Consider the following 15,533-nt stretch of genomic DNA (forward strand, 5'->3'; position numbering starts at 1 on the left):
GGGTTGTTAGTCTATGGAATTATTTTCGCCAGAGAGCAGTGGAGGCGGCATCATTGTGTATATTCAAGGTTGAGTTGTATAGATCTTTGACAAATAAGAGAGTCAAAGGTTATGGCGGGAGGGGTCGGTTGGGGGATGGGGGGGGGGGGGGGGGGGGGTGGGGGAGTGGGGGATGTCCAGGGGCTGACAGAAATGTGGAGTTGAGACCATAACCACATCAGCCATGATCCTATTGAATGGTAGAGCAAGCTTGAAGGGCCGAATGGACTACTCCTGCTCCTTAGTCCTATGTTCCGATGCTGGGGGAATCCACTGGGAGTTGCATAAATTTAAAATTCTACTAGGTTTCTCAGGAGTGAAGTAAGCAAACAACGACACTGCTGAAATGTGAACCACTGAGTGTCATGAGCACAGGAGTGATGAGTGAACAGGACTTGGAGCAAGTATGAGTGATGAGTGAACAGAACTTGGAGTAAGTATGGTAATGGACGTTTACAGAGGATGCAAAGGTGACAGGCCACCCAGGAGAGGATTGGAAAAGTTTGAGTCTGGAGGTGACAAAGACAAGGTTAAAGGTAAGCAGCTGATTGAGGTGGAGATTGACAACATTAGAGTTGGAAATCTATGGCCTGAATTTTATCTGTCGGGGCCAGGCACGGCACAACCCAGAAATGCATTAAAATCTTTCCAGAAGATGTTGGTAGCATTTCCCGAAGTCATCGCGCACACACACAATGTCGTGGTCGGCCAGTGCGTGTGTGAGTGAAGTATTTTGGGACCAATCAACTTAATACACTAAAAGAAACAAAATCAAAGAATTAAAAGGAGCCGCTCCTTGTCGGGATACTACCCAGCAAAACAAAGAGGAACGGAAACTTGACAAACATCAAATCAAAGTGTGGTTAAGAGGGCCGATAAAGCACTCCAACCAACCCTTGCGGTGCCCACTGGGCACAGAAGGCCTTGATGGTGCACGTGGACACCGCATGCTCCCTCTCTAGGGTCACCCGACCACGAACATAGCTGCGGAAGAGGGGCAGACAGTCCGATTGGACGACCCCCTCAGTCACCCACCGCCTGGACGTGTTAATGGCAAGTTGTGCCATGATCAGGAGTAGGTTCACAAGGAGGTCCTTCACCATCCCCGCCCCTTTCGCACGGGGTGCTTATAGATCATGAGCGTGAGACTGAAGTGCAAACAAAACTTCAACAAAAGATTGGTTAAGAACCTAAAAAGGGAGTGCTGCCCGCAACATTCAACAAAAAAATGATACACAGACTCCACAAAACCGCAAAAATGGCAGAGTTCTTCAGAGTCTGTGAAGCAGGGCAATTGGTATTGTGTGCATCACCCTCCATCCAACGTCCCAAGATTGAGGTGGAGGACAGGTCTGTAGAGAGACCTCCAATGTGGAGTTCTGCCACAGGTCGACAACAAGGCATGCCAAGGCGTGTCCGGGTGGTGGGTAAGGACAAGGAGATAATGGGTGTGCAGCAGCAGCCTTACAGGAAACCCCGCCATGCAGTGCGGAAAGGCACCGAGGGCATTTTGGTGAGGCAGCTTGGATTGTAGGGCACTGGCTCCCGAGGGAGGGTTCGAGGCCTGGGCGTGCATGAATCGGATGCATGCCTGCCAACTATTAAAGGGCCAATTAAGGCCATTAAAAATCCAAATCGACAGTGATTTCACACTGCCTGTGAGACTTTTAGTTCATCAAACAGCCAAAACCAATGGTCGCTCATCACGTTTTCATTTCCTCATCCGAGAGCAGGATAAAAGCCCCCAGAGCAGTAGCAGTTACTTTTTGGTAGAGTTTGTAGCTGTGTGAGTAAAGAGTTTTCCTTGAGTTTCAGAGTTATTGTTTAACATTTGAAGCATTTCAGCATTTTAGAAATCCCCTGGAAGGTTTTTCTGAGGATTGGGGACAGCGATCCATCATTTGCCAGGTACTGGTTTATAGCATCTGCTCCAGTGGGGACAGTGTACTCTGCTGGTGGGACCTCCTCTAAAGAGGAAGAGATGGGCAGGAGGGAGAGGAGGAAAGGTGATTGCAGGCAGCGGCGTGTAAGAGGAGAGGCACGGGCTCAGTTGGTGCAGGGCCAGCAGGGAGTCCAAGGTGGGAACATAACATAAGAACATAAGAACAGGAGCAGGAATAGGCCATCTGGCCCCTCGAGCCTGCTCCATCATTCAGTGAGATCATGGCTGATCTTTTGTGGACTCAGCTCCACTTTCCGGCCCGAACACCATAACCCTTAATCCCTTTATTCTTCAAAAAACTATCTATCTTTACCTTAAAAACATTTAATGAAGGAGCCTCAACTGCTTCCACTGGGCAAGGAATTCCATAGATTCACAACCCTTTGGGTGAAGAAGTTCCTCCTAAGCTCAGTCCTAAATCTACTTCCCCTTATTTTGAGGCTATGCCCCCTAGTTCTGCTTTCACCCGCCAGTGGAAACAACTTGTCCGCATCTATCCTATCTATTCCCGTCATCATTTTATATGTTTCTATAAGATCCCCCCCGCATCCTCCTAAATTCCAATGAGTACAGTCCCAGTCTACTCAACCTTTCCTCATAATCCAACCCCTTCAGCTCTGGGATTAACCTAATGAATCTCCTTTGCACACCCTCCAGCGCCAGTACGTCCTTTCTCAGGTAAGGAGATCAAACCTGAACACAATACTCCAGGTGTGGCCTCACTAACACCTTATACAATTGCAGCATAACGTCCCTAGTCTTAAACTCCATCCCTCTAGCAATGAAGGGCAAAACTCCATTTGCCTTCTTAACCATCTGTTGCACCTGTAAACCAACTTTTTGCAACTCATGCACTAGCACACCCAGGTCTCTCTGCACAGCAGCATGTTTTAAGATTTTATCATTTAAATAATAATCCCTTTTGCTGTTATTCCTACCAAAATGAATAACCTCACATTTGTCAACATTGTATTCCATCTGCCAGAACATAGCCCATTCACTTAACCTATCCAAATCCCTCCGCAGACTTCCAGTATCCTCTGCACTTTTTGCTTTACCACTCATTTTAGTGTCATCTGCAAACTATAATAATCGCTTATTGTCACAAGTAGGCTTCAATGAAGTTACTGTGAAAAGCCCCTCGTCGCCACATTCCGGTGCCTGTTCGGGGAGACCGGTACGGGTATTGAACCCACACTGCTGCCTTGTTCTGCATTACAAGCCAGCTATTTAGCCCAGTGTGCTAAATCAGCCCCCTAAAGAAGAGACGCCAAAGACCCCACTATCCAGTGGCTGGAGCGTACAGCTCAGCAACTACCTGCAAATGTCTGAGGTCTAGTGCTTCGGGAGGCTACACAGGGACATCCCATGCCAGTGGCTTTGAAGGACATAGTTGCCCTCAGCTTCTACACTTCCAGTTCATTTCAGTACTCAGTGGGGTATTTGTGCAGCATCCTCTCATAGAATTTACAGTGCAGAAGGAGGCCATTCGGCCCGTTGAGTCTGAACCGGCTCTTTGAAAGAGCACCCTACCCAAGCCCACACCTCCACCCTATCCCCATAACCCAGTAACCCGACACTAAGGGCAATTTTGGACACTAAGGGTAATTTAACATGACTAATCCATCTAACTTGCACATCTTTGGACTGTGGGAGGAAACCGGAGCACCCGGAGGAAACCCACGCAGACACGGGGAGAACGTGCAAACTCCACACAGACAGTGAACCAAGCTGGGAATCGAACCTAGGACCCTGGAGCTGTGAAGCAATTGTGCTAACCACCATGCTACCATGCTACCAGCTCTCAATCAGCTGCACGGAGTTCTGTCACTGTCATAACTTCACCAATGTCAGTCTTCCAGCACAAAACCCTTTTGTTAAGGTAACAGAAAAGGCCAGTGCAGTGGCTAACAGCACTCTAGTCCAAGCCCAGGGACCTATGGGACACCAGCCTGGGTTGGATCAGCGGGATTTAAGCTCCCGCTTTACATTTCCCATTGGGCGAGCCACCACCCGCTCAATAGGGGAATTTGTATTCTATTAACACACTCCCCTGTCCTTCGTGGCCACCGTAACATCCCCCCCCCCACCGTCCCCCCAAAGTCTGTTTCTCCCTCAGTGCTCCTGCAGTGAGGAAATCTCTTCCGCCGCTTAACAATTGGTGAGATCTGTCAAGGGTGGAACAGGATCTGGAGATGTGAACCAAATTGGAGACCTTTGCTTCTCGAGAGAGCGTCGAAGAGTAACTGGCGCAGAGTCCCCTTGGCGTCTGCTTCAGGCAGCAAACCAGCTTCCCCTGCCTCCATCTCGGAATCAGTGCCTTCGCTATCAAGGGAGATGGAGGCAGGATTTGTTTTGGGCTGTTGCCCCGTATTAGTGACGGCCAGCTACCTGGTCGGTAATGAGACTTTCTTGGGGACAGGCTCCCTATTTCTGAGATGTTCTGGGTGTTTCCTCGCGACCCTATCCTGCACCTTCACTTTAGAATAGAATAGAACAGTACAGCACAGAACAGGCCCTTCGGCCCTCAATGTTGTGCCGAGCCATGACCACCCTATTCAAACCCACGTATCCACCCTATACCCGTAACCCAACAACCCCCCCCTTAACCTTACTTTTATTAGGACACTACGGGCAATTTAGCATGGCCAATCCACCTAACCCGCACATCTTTGGACTGTGGGAGGAAACCGGAGCACCCGGAGGAAACCCACGCACACAGGGGGAGGACGTGCAGACTCCACACAGACAGTGACCCAGCCGGGAATCGAACCTGGGACCCTGGAGCTGTGAAGCATTTATGCTAACCACCATGCTATCCTGCTGCCCCTTTGTAGGACACTGTAGGACCTGCTGCCACTTTGTAGGACACCAGTCATCATAGAATCCCTACAGTGCAGAAGGAGGCCATTCAGCCCATTGAGTATGCACCAACCCTCCAAAAATGCACCCTACCAAAGTCCACTCCCCTGCCCTATCTCCATAACCCCACCTAATCGTTGGACACTATGGGCCAACCCACCTAACCTGCACATCTTTGGACTGTGAGACGAAAACGAAGCATCCGGAGGAAACCCACGCAGTCACGCGGAGAAAGTGCAAACTGCAGGCCAAGGTCAGTACTGAACCCGGGTCCCTGGTGCGGTGAGGCAGCAGTGCTAACCATTGTGCCACCATGTCACCCTATTTTTGACATTATGATTCCAGGGACCCAGCTGGAACAATCTCCGAAGTTCCTCAGATAAACCAGAACACCTGTCTTGAATGTTCCTTCAGTTCTCACAGAGTTGTAATTTCTTTTCTGGTTCCCTTGTTGGGACTCCGCCCTCCCCGTCAGGTTTGGGAACAGTCGGTTTAGTCTCGGACAAACCGCTGTCCCATTAACAGTTCTGTTGGGGGAGTTCCTGTTGTTGTTGGTCCTATAGCCGAATAGAAATTGTGCCGATTTGGTCTCTGTGGATGCCGCAGGTTGTTTCTTTACGCCAGTTTTAAACGTCTGCACTGCCCGTTCCACCAGCCCGTTTGTCGATGGGAGATTAGGTGCCGTTCTGATGTGTCTGCTGCCATTGGATAGCACGTACCTTTGGAACTCGCCGCTGGTGAAGGCAGTACCGCTGTCGGAAACAAGGACTTCTGGTATTCCCTGCGTGCAGACACTGTCCGAATTTCTCCACTGTAATGTGGGAGGTCGTGGAGACCGTGTGGTTTATCTCCAACCATTTGGAGTGTGCGTCTAGCAGGATCAAACACATTTAACCCATACAAATCCCAACAAAGTCCGCCTGCACTCGCACCCATGGCCAGCCTGGCCACTCCCACGAATGTAGGGAGGCCGAAGCAGATGGCTTTTGATTCTCCTGGCATGAATCACACTGCTTCACCGAGTCCATTGTGTCCTGAGTTGAGACTGGGCCGCCAGACATAGCTCCATTTTAGGTAGCTCCATTAGTATCGGGCACTATCTTCAGCGAGGGATAACTACTCCGTCTTCAGTCACCCAGACAGAGAGCAGTCTTCAGTCACACAGCTCCCACACAGAGCAGTCTTCAGTCACACAGCTCCCAGAGAGCAGTCTTCAGTCACACAGCTCCCTCAGAGAGCAGTCTTCAGTCACACAGCTCACTCAGAGAGCAGTCTTCAGTCGCACAGCTCCCACACAGAGCAGTCTTCAGTCGCACAGCTCCCACTCAGAGAGCAGTCTTCAGTCACACAGCTCCCACACAGGGCAGTCTTCAGTCACACAGCTCCCACACAGAGCAGTCTTCAGTCACACAGCTCCCTCAGAGAGCAGTCTTCAGTCACACAGCTCCCACTCAGAGAGCAGTCTTCAGTCACACAGCTCCCACACAGAGCAGTCTTCAGTCACACAGCTCCCACTCAGAGAGCAGTCTTCAGTCACACAGTTCCCACAGAGAGCAGTCTTCAGTCACACAGTTCCCACAGAGAGCAGTCTTCAGTCACACAGCTCCCACTCAGAGAGCAGTCTTTAGTCACACAGCTCCCACACAGAGCAGTCTTCAGTCACACAGCTCCCACACAGAGCAGTCTTCAGTCACACAGCTCCCACAGAGAGCAGTCTTCAGTCACACAGCTCCCACAGAGAGCAGTCTTCAGTCGCACAGCTCCCAGAGAGCAGTCTTCAGTCACACAGCTCCCACAGAGAGCAGTCTTCAGTCACACAGCTCCCACACAGAGCAGTCTTCAGTCACCCAGACAGAGAGCAGTCTTCAGTCACACAGCTCACTCAGAGAGCAGTCTTCAGTCGCACAGCTCCCACACAGAGCAGTCTTCAGTCACACAGCTCCCACAGAGAGCAGTCTTCAGTCGCACAGCTCCCAGAGAGCAGTCTTCAGTCACACAGCTCCCTCAGAGAGCAGTCTTCAGTCACCCAGACAGAGAGCAGTCTTCAGTCACACAGCTCCCACTCAGAGAGCAGTCTTCAGTCACACAGCTCCCACACAGAGCAGTCTTCAGTCACACAGCTCCCACACAGAGCAGTCTTCAGTCACACAGCTCCCACAGAGAGCAGTCTTCAGTCACACAGCTCCCACAGAGAGCAGTCTTCAGTCGCACAGCTCCCAGAGAGCAGTCTTCAGTCACACAGCTCCCACAGAGAGCAGTCTTCAGTCACACAGCTCCCACACAGAGCAGTCTTCAGTCACCCAGACAGAGAGCAGTCTTCAGTCACACAGCTCACTCAGAGAGCAGTCTTCAGTCGCACAGCTCCCACACGGAGCAGTCTTCAGTCACACAGCTCCCACAGAGAGCAGTCTTCAGTCGCACAGCTCCCAGAGAGCAGTCTTCAGTCACACAGCTCCCTCAGAGAGCAGTCTTCAGTCACCCAGACAGAGAGCAGTCTTCAGTCACACAGCTCCCACAGAGAGCAGTCTTCAGTCACACAGCTCCCACAGAGAGCAGTCTTCAGTCACACAGCTCACTCAGAGACCAGTCTTCAGTCACACAGCTCCCGCACAGAGCAGTCTTCAGTCACACAGCTCCCTGAGAGCAGTCTTCAGTCACACAGCTCCCACACAGAGCAGTCTTCAGTCACATAGCTCCCGCACAGAGCAGTCTTCAGTCACACAGCTCCCAGAGAGCAGTCTTCAGTCACACAGCTCTCACACAGAGCAGTCTTCAGTCACACAGCTCCCTCCCAGAGCAGTCTTCAGTCACATAGCTCCCACACAGAGCAATCTTCAGTCACACAGCTCCCTCACAGAGCAGTCTTCAGTCACACAGCTCCCAGAGAGCAGTCTTCAGTCACACAGCTCTCACACAGAGCAGTCTTCAGTCACACAGCTCCCTCCCAGAGCAGTCTTCAGTCACATAGCTCCCACACAGAGCAACCTTCAGTCACACAGCTCCCTCACAGAGCAGTCTTCAGTCACACAGCTCCCAGAGAGCAGTCTTCAGTCACACAGCTCCCGCACAGAGCAGTCTTCAGTCACACAGCTCCCACAGAGAGCAGTCTTCAGTCACACAGCTCCCTCACAGAGCAGTCTTCAGTCACACAGCTCCCAGAGAGCAGTCTTCAGTCACACAGCTCCCACACAGAGCAGTCTTCAGTCGCACAGCTCCCAGAGAGCAGTCTTCAGTCACACAGCTCCCTCACAGAGCAGTCTTCAGTCACACCGCTCCCACACAGAGCAGTCTTCAGTCACACCGCTCCCAGAGAGCAATCTTCAGTCACACAGCTCCCTGAGAGCAGTCTTCAGTCACACCGCTCCCACACAGAGCAGTCTTCAGTCACACAGCTCACTCAGAGAGCAGTCTTCAGTCACACAGCTCACTCAGAGCAGTCTTCAGTCACACAGCTCCCACACAGAGCAGTCTTCAGTCACACAGCTCCCTCAGAGCAGTCTTCAGTCACACAGCTCCCACACAGAGCAGTCTTCAGTCACACAGCTCCCAGAGAGCAGTCTTCAGTCACACAGCTCCCACACAGAGCAGTCTTCAGTCACACCGCTCCCACACAGAGCAGTCTTCAGTCACACAGCTCCCACACAGAGCAGTCTTCAGTCACACAGCTCCCAGAGAGCAGTCTTCAGTCACACAGCTCCCACACAGAGCAGTCTTCAGTCACACCGCTCCCACACAGAGCAGTCTTCAGCCACACAGCTCCCACACAGAGCAGTCTTCAGTCACACAGCTCCCTCAGAGAGCAGTCTTCAGTCGCACAGCTCCCACACAGAGCAGTCTTCAGTCACACCGCTCCCACACAGAGCAGTCTTCAGTCACACAGCTCCCACACAGAGCAGTCTTCAGTCACACAGCTCCCACACAGAGCAGTCTTCAGTCACACAGCTCCCAGAGAGCAGTCTTCAGTCACACAGCTCCCAGAGAGCAGTCTTCAGTCACACAGCTCCCTCAGAGAGCAGTCTTCAGTCACACAGCTCCCACTCAGAGAGCAGTCTTCAGTCACACAGCTCCCACACAGAGCAGTCTTCAGTCACACAGCTCCCACTCAGAGAGCAGTCTTCAGTCACACAGTTCCCACAGAGAGCAGTCTTCAGTCACACAGTTCCCACAGAGAGCAGTCTTCAGTCACACAGCTCCCACTCAGAGAGCAGTCTTTAGTCACACAGCTCCCACACAGAGCAGTCTTCAGTCACACAGCTCCCACACAGAGCAGTCTTCAGTCACACAGCTCCCACAGAGAGCAGTCTTCAGTCACACAGCTCCCACAGAGAGCAGTCTTCAGTCGCACAGCTCCCAGAGAGCAGTCTTCAGTCACACAGCTCCCACAGAGAGCAGTCTTCAGTCACACAGCTCCCACACAGAGCAGTCTTCAGTCACCCAGACAGAGAGCAGTCTTCAGTCACACAGCTCACTCAGAGAGCAGTCTTCAGTCGCACAGCTCCCACACAGAGCAGTCTTCAGTCACACAGCTCCCACAGAGAGCAGTCTTCAGTCGCACAGCTCCCAGAGAGCAGTCTTCAGTCACACAGCTCCCTCAGAGAGCAGTCTTCAGTCACCCAGACAGAGAGCAGTCTTCAGTCACACAGCTCCCACTCAGAGAGCAGTCTTCAGTCACACAGCTCCCACACAGAGCAGTCTTCAGTCACACAGCTCCCACACAGAGCAGTCTTCAGTCACACAGCTCCCACAGAGAGCAGTCTTCAGTCACACAGCTCCCACAGAGAGCAGTCTTCAGTCGCACAGCTCCCAGAGAGCAGTCTTCAGTCACACAGCTCCCACAGAGAGCAGTCTTCAGTCACACAGCTCCCACACAGAGCAGTCTTCAGTCACCCAGACAGAGAGCAGTCTTCAGTCACACAGCTCACTCAGAGAGCAGTCTTCAGTCGCACAGCTCCCACACAGAGCAGTCTTCAGTCACACAGCTCCCACAGAGAGCAGTCTTCAGTCGCACAGCTCCCAGAGAGCAGTCTTCAGTCACACAGCTCCCTCAGAGAGCAGTCTTCAGTCACCCAGACAGAGAGCAGTCTTCAGTCACACAGCTCCCACAGAGAGCAGTCTTCAGTCACACAGCTCCCACAGAGAGCAGTCTTCAGTCACACAGCTCACTCAGAGACCAGTCTTCAGTCACACAGCTCCCGCACAGAGCAGTCTTCAGTCACACAGCTCCCTGAGAGCAGTCTTCAGTCACACAGCTCCCACACAGAGCAGTCTTCAGTCACATAGCTCCCGCACAGAGCAGTCTTCAGTCACACAGCTCCCAGAGAGCAGTCTTCAGTCACACAGCTCTCACACAGAGCAGTCTTCAGTCACACAGCTCCCTCCCAGAGCAGTCTTCAGTCACATAGCTCCCACACAGAGCAATCTTCAGTCACACAGCTCCCTCACAGAGCAGTCTTCAGTCACACAGCTCCCAGAGAGCAGTCTTCAGTCACACAGCTCTCACACAGAGCAGTCTTCAGTCACACAGCTCCCTCCCAGAGCAGTCTTCAGTCACATAGCTCCCACACAGAGCAACCTTCAGTCACACAGCTCCCTCACAGAGCAGTCTTCAGTCACACAGCTCCCAGAGAGCAGTCTTCAGTCACACAGCTCCCGCACAGAGCAGTCTTCAGTCACACAGCTCCCACAGAGAGCAGTCTTCAGTCACACAGCTCCCTCACAGAGCAGTCTTCAGTCACACAGCTCCCAGAGAGCAGTCTTCAGTCACACAGCTCCCACACAGAGCAGTCTTCAGTCGCACAGCTCCCAGAGAGCAGTCTTCAGTCACACAGCTCCCTCACAGAGCAGTCTTCAGTCACACCGCTCCCACACAGAGCAGTCTTCAGTCACACCGCTCCCAGAGAGCAATCTTCAGTCACACAGCTCCCTGAGAGCAGTCTTCAGTCACACCGCTCCCACACAGAGCAGTCTTCAGTCACACAGCTCACTCAGAGAGCAGTCTTCAGTCACACAGCTCACTCAGAGCAGTCTTCAGTCACACAGCTCCCACACAGAGCAGTCTTCAGTCACACAGCTCCCTCAGAGCAGTCTTCAGTCACACAGCTCCCACACAGAGCAGTCTTCAGTCACACAGCTCCCAGAGAGCAGTCTTCAGTCACACAGCTCCCACACAGAGCAGTCTTCAGTCACACCGCTCCCACACAGAGCAGTCTTCAGTCACACAGCTCCCACACAGAGCAGTCTTCAGTCACACAGCTCCCAGAGAGCAGTCTTCAGTCACACAGCTCCCACACAGAGCAGTCTTCAGTCACACCGCTCCCACACAGAGCAGTCTTCAGCCACACAGCTCCCACACAGAGCAGTCTTCAGTCACACAGCTCCCTCAGAGAGCAGTCTTCAGTCGCACAGCTCCCACACAGAGCAGTCTTCAGTCACACCGCTCCCACACAGAGCAGTCTTCAGTCACACAGCTCCCACACAGAGCAGTCTTCAGTCACACAGCTCCCACAAAGAGCAGTCTTCAGTCACACAGCTCCCAGAGAGCAGTCTTCAGTCACACAGCTCCCAGAGAGCAGTCTTCAGTCACACAGCTCCCACACAGAGCAGTCTTCAGTCACACAGCTCCCACACAGAGCAGTCTTCAGTCACACAGCTCCCTCAGAGCAGTCTTCAGTCACACAGCTCCCAGAGAGCAGTCTTCAGTCACACAGCTCCCACACAGAGCAGTCTTCAGTCACACAGCTCCCACACAGAGCAGTCTTCAGTCACACAGCTCCCTCAGAGAGCAGTCTTCAGCCACACAGCTCCCACACAGAGCATTCTTCAGTCACACAGCTCCCACACAGAGCAGTCTTCAGTCACACAGCTCCCAGAGAGCAGTCTACAGTCACACAGCTCCCACACAGAGCAGTCTTCAGTCACACAGCTCCCAGAGAGCAGTCTTCAGTCACACAGCTCCCAGAGAGCAGTCTTCAGCCACACAGCTCCCACACAGAGCAGTCTTCAGTCACACAGCTCCCACACAGAGCAGTCTTCAGTCACACAGCTCCCACACAGAGCTGTCTTCAGTCGCACAGCTCCCAGAGAGCAGTCTTCAGTCACACAGCTCCCACACAGAGCAGTCTTCAGCCACACAGCTCCCACACAGAGCAGTCTTCAGTCACACAGCTCCCAGAGAGCAGTCTTCAGTCACACAGCTCCCACACAGAGCAGTCTTCAGTCACACAGCTCCCACACAGAGCAGTCTTCAGCCACACAGCTCCCACACAGAGCAGTCTTCAGTCACACAGCTCCCACACAGAGCAGTCTTCAGTCACAAAGCTCCCAGAGAGCAGTCTACAGTCACACAGCTCCCACACAGAGCAGTCTTCAGTCACACCGCTCCCACACAGGGCAGTCTTCAGCCACACAGCTCCCACACAGAGCAGTCTTCAGTCACACAGCTCCCAGAGAGCAGTCTTCAGTCACACAGCTCCCACACAGAGCAGTCTTCAGTCACACAACTCCCACGCAGAGCAGTCTTCAGTCACACAGCTCCCTCAGAGAGCAGTCTTCAGCCACACAGCTCCCACACAGAGCAGTCTTCAGTCACACAGCTCCCACACAGAGCAGTCTTCAGTCACACAGTTCCCACAGAGAGCAGTCTTCAGTCACACAGCTCCCACACAGAGCTGTCTTCAGTCGCACAGCTCCCAGAGAGCAGTCTTCAGTCACACAGCTCCCACACAGAGCAGTCTTCAGCCACACAGCTCCCACACAGAGCAGTCTTCAGTCACACAGCTCCCAGAGAGCAGTCTACAGTCACACAGCTCCCACACAGAGCAGTCTTCAGTCACACAGCTCCCACACAGAGCAGTCTTCAGTCACACAGCTCCCAGAGAGCAGTCTTCAGTCACACAGTTCCCACAGAGAGCAGTCTTCAGCCACACAGCTCCCTCAGAGAGCAGTCTTCAGTCGCACAGCTCCCAGAGAGCAGTCTTCAGTCACACAGTTCCCACACAGAGCAGTCTTCAGTCACACAGCTCCCAGAGAGCAGTCTTCAGTCACACAGCTCCCACACAGAGCAGTCTTCAGTCACACAGCTCCCTCAAAGCATTCTTCAGTCACACAGCTCCCACACAGAGCAGTCTTCAGTCACACAGCTCCCACACAGAGCAGTCTTCAGTCACACAGCTCCCACACAGAGCAGTCTTCAGTCACACAGCTCCCTCAAAGCATTCTTCAGTCACACAGCTCCCACAGAGAGCAGTCTTCAGTCACACAGCTCCCTCAGAGCAGTCTTCAGTCACACAGCTCCCACAGAGAGCAGTCTTCAGTCACACAGCTCCCACACAGAGCAGTCTTCAGTCACATAGCTCCCACACAGAGCAGTCTTCAGTCACACAGCTCCCTCAAGCTCCCGCAAAATTCCTGGCAGGCTTCAGCGAAAAGCCTCTTCCCCTTTCGAAACCCCGGCCCCTGACACATTCCCACCCCTTCCCGCACAGAGACCCACCTGATAGGTATGTTACATGCTGGTCGTGCCTTAATTTGCTGTCCGGTGCATTAACACCTTATCAACATTATCTTGTGGCGGCACGGTGGCGCAGTGGTTAGCACTGCTGCCTTTCAATGCCGAGGACCCAGGTACGATTCCTGCCCTGGGTCACTGTCCGTGTGGAGTTTGCACATTCTCCCCATGTCTGTGTGTATCTTACTCCCACAACCTAAACATGTGCAGGGTAGGTTGATTGACTCGCTAAATTGCCCCTTCATTGGAAGAAAAATTGGATACTCTAAATTTAAATAAATAAATAATAAAACCCGCTATCTTGCTTGGGTTACATCACCAATTTAAAATTCAGGCCAAGGTGATGGAGAAAACATGGGGTCAGCTCGGGGTCAGTTTGGATGTAAAGTTTGTGAACATTCTCTTTCACCTCAGGTCAGAACAAGAGGGGAAGATGGAGCTGGTGGCAATGGAATGGAATTGGTTACTAAATCTGAAAATCCCACGTTCATTGTTGGTCTCCACCAGCTTTTGCCAAATAGCAGTTGCGGCACATCAGAGAAATTCACTGCATGTGAAACACTTTGAGATATAATCAGGCGATACATACATCAACGCAAATCATTCTTCCTTCTCAGCTGATCTCAGCTTGAGGACAATATTTAGGGCTCTGATTAGGCGTGGAATAAAACCCTCTCCATTATTCCCAACCTTAGGTGAGCACCGTTTTCTCCATTGCCGAGACCTCTCTCTCAAGTGGGTTTGCCAATTTGCAAACCATTTTGTGGTGTGGTTCAATGTCCACTCAGAACGAGAATTGCACCAACCAGGAAAGGGAGATTGCTCTCATTTTACTGCACTGGATTCAAGCCTTGGGCTTGGAGTGGAGTATACAATGTCCTAACTCAATGCATCTTATTCTTAATAATAGTTATAAAAACTCCATAATTTACATCAATATTACCTGTCCCTTTATTGTATCTCTGAGAGACTAAGTTTAAAAGTGAAGTGATTGCTGATGATTATGATATCACAACTTGTGTCACTGGCAGTCACTCATGCCACAGGGTTATGGTCATTTGAAGGTTGTAAACTGTGAAAGATATTATCACCTGATGATTTAAATACAAAACGTCAGGTGGCATAAAACATTGGGCAACTAATGAGAAAGGGAATCAGCCATGCTGAATAAAAGCAGAATCAGGACAGATGGAACCTAAACAACAACCTGCATTTCTATAGCACCTTAATGTTGTACAATGTTCCAAGGCGCTTCACACAAAAGTTATCAAACCAAATTTGGCACCGAAACATGTAAGAATTTTTCCAACACCTGAACAAAAGCTTGCTGAAAGAGGCATCTTTTAAAAGTGTCTTAAAGGAGGAGAGGGGGAGGGGGGCAAGATTCAGGGAGGAGAGGTAGCGAGATGGAGAGAGATTCAGGGAGGAGGGGGAAGGGAGGTGGTGGGATTCAGTGAGGTGAGGGAGGTATTGAGAGAAATTCAGGGAGGAGACAGAGAGCTGGTGAGATGGAGAGATTAAGGGGAGAGAGAGAGATGTAACGAGATGGAAAGATTCAGGAAGGAGGTGGAGAGATGGAGAGTCAGGGATGCGAGAAAGAGGTGGAGAGATTCAGGGATGAGAGAGGGCAGTAACAAAATGGAGAGATTGAGGGAGGAGAGACAGGGGTGATGATATGGAGAGATTCAGGGCGGGGAAGGAGGTGGAGAGATGAAGAGATTTAGGGAGGAGTGAAGGAGGTGGAGAGATAGTGAGGGTCAGGGTGGCGAGATGGAAGAGATTCAGGGAGAAGGGAGGTAGAGAGATTCAGGGAGGAGAGAAGGAGCTGGGGAGATGGAGAGGTCTCAGGGAGGAGAGAGGTCTAGAGATGGAGAGATTCAGGGAGGAGAGATGGAGGTCTCGAGATGAAGAGATTCAGGGAGGAAGGAGGTCTAGAAATGGAGAAATTCAGGGAGGAGGTGGAGAGATTCAGGGAGGAGAAGGAGGTTGTGAGATGGAGAGATTCAGGGAAGGAACTTAAGAGGGAGTTGTAAACATGGTCATCAATGGTGGCACAATTAAAAAAAAGGATTAATCGGCAGTCAGAACTGGAGGATTGCAGTGAAATAGGATTGCCAGGCTGGAGAAAGTTGCAAAGATCGGGAGGGGAAGAGGTTCCCGAGGGATTTGGGCAAGAATGTTCAA

The 15,533-nt window shown here is 51.7% G+C and overlaps 1 protein-coding gene across 3 annotated transcripts in view; it reads right to left on the minus strand.

Annotated features, from left to right (window-relative positions):
• Positions 1-14,316, minus strand: part of LOC119955703 (WD repeat-containing protein 38-like) — a 44,360-nt gene extending 30,044 nt beyond the window's left edge. For 2 of the 3 annotated variants that reach the window (XM_038782178.1, XM_038782175.1), the window contains exon 1: positions 14,293-14,316. The gene's annotated coding sequence lies outside the window, so the exon portion shown is untranslated. Of the gene's footprint in view, positions 1-13,938; positions 14,000-14,292 lie in introns of those variants that run through there. The other variant, XM_038782177.1, reaches the window with a different exon arrangement.
• Positions 14,317-15,533: the final 1,217 nt, after the last annotated feature.

Source organism: Scyliorhinus canicula, chromosome 21 (assembly GCF_902713615.1).
Source record: "Scyliorhinus canicula chromosome 21, sScyCan1.1, whole genome shotgun sequence".
In the NCBI taxonomy this organism is placed as follows: domain Eukaryota; kingdom Metazoa; phylum Chordata; class Chondrichthyes; order Carcharhiniformes; family Scyliorhinidae; genus Scyliorhinus; species Scyliorhinus canicula.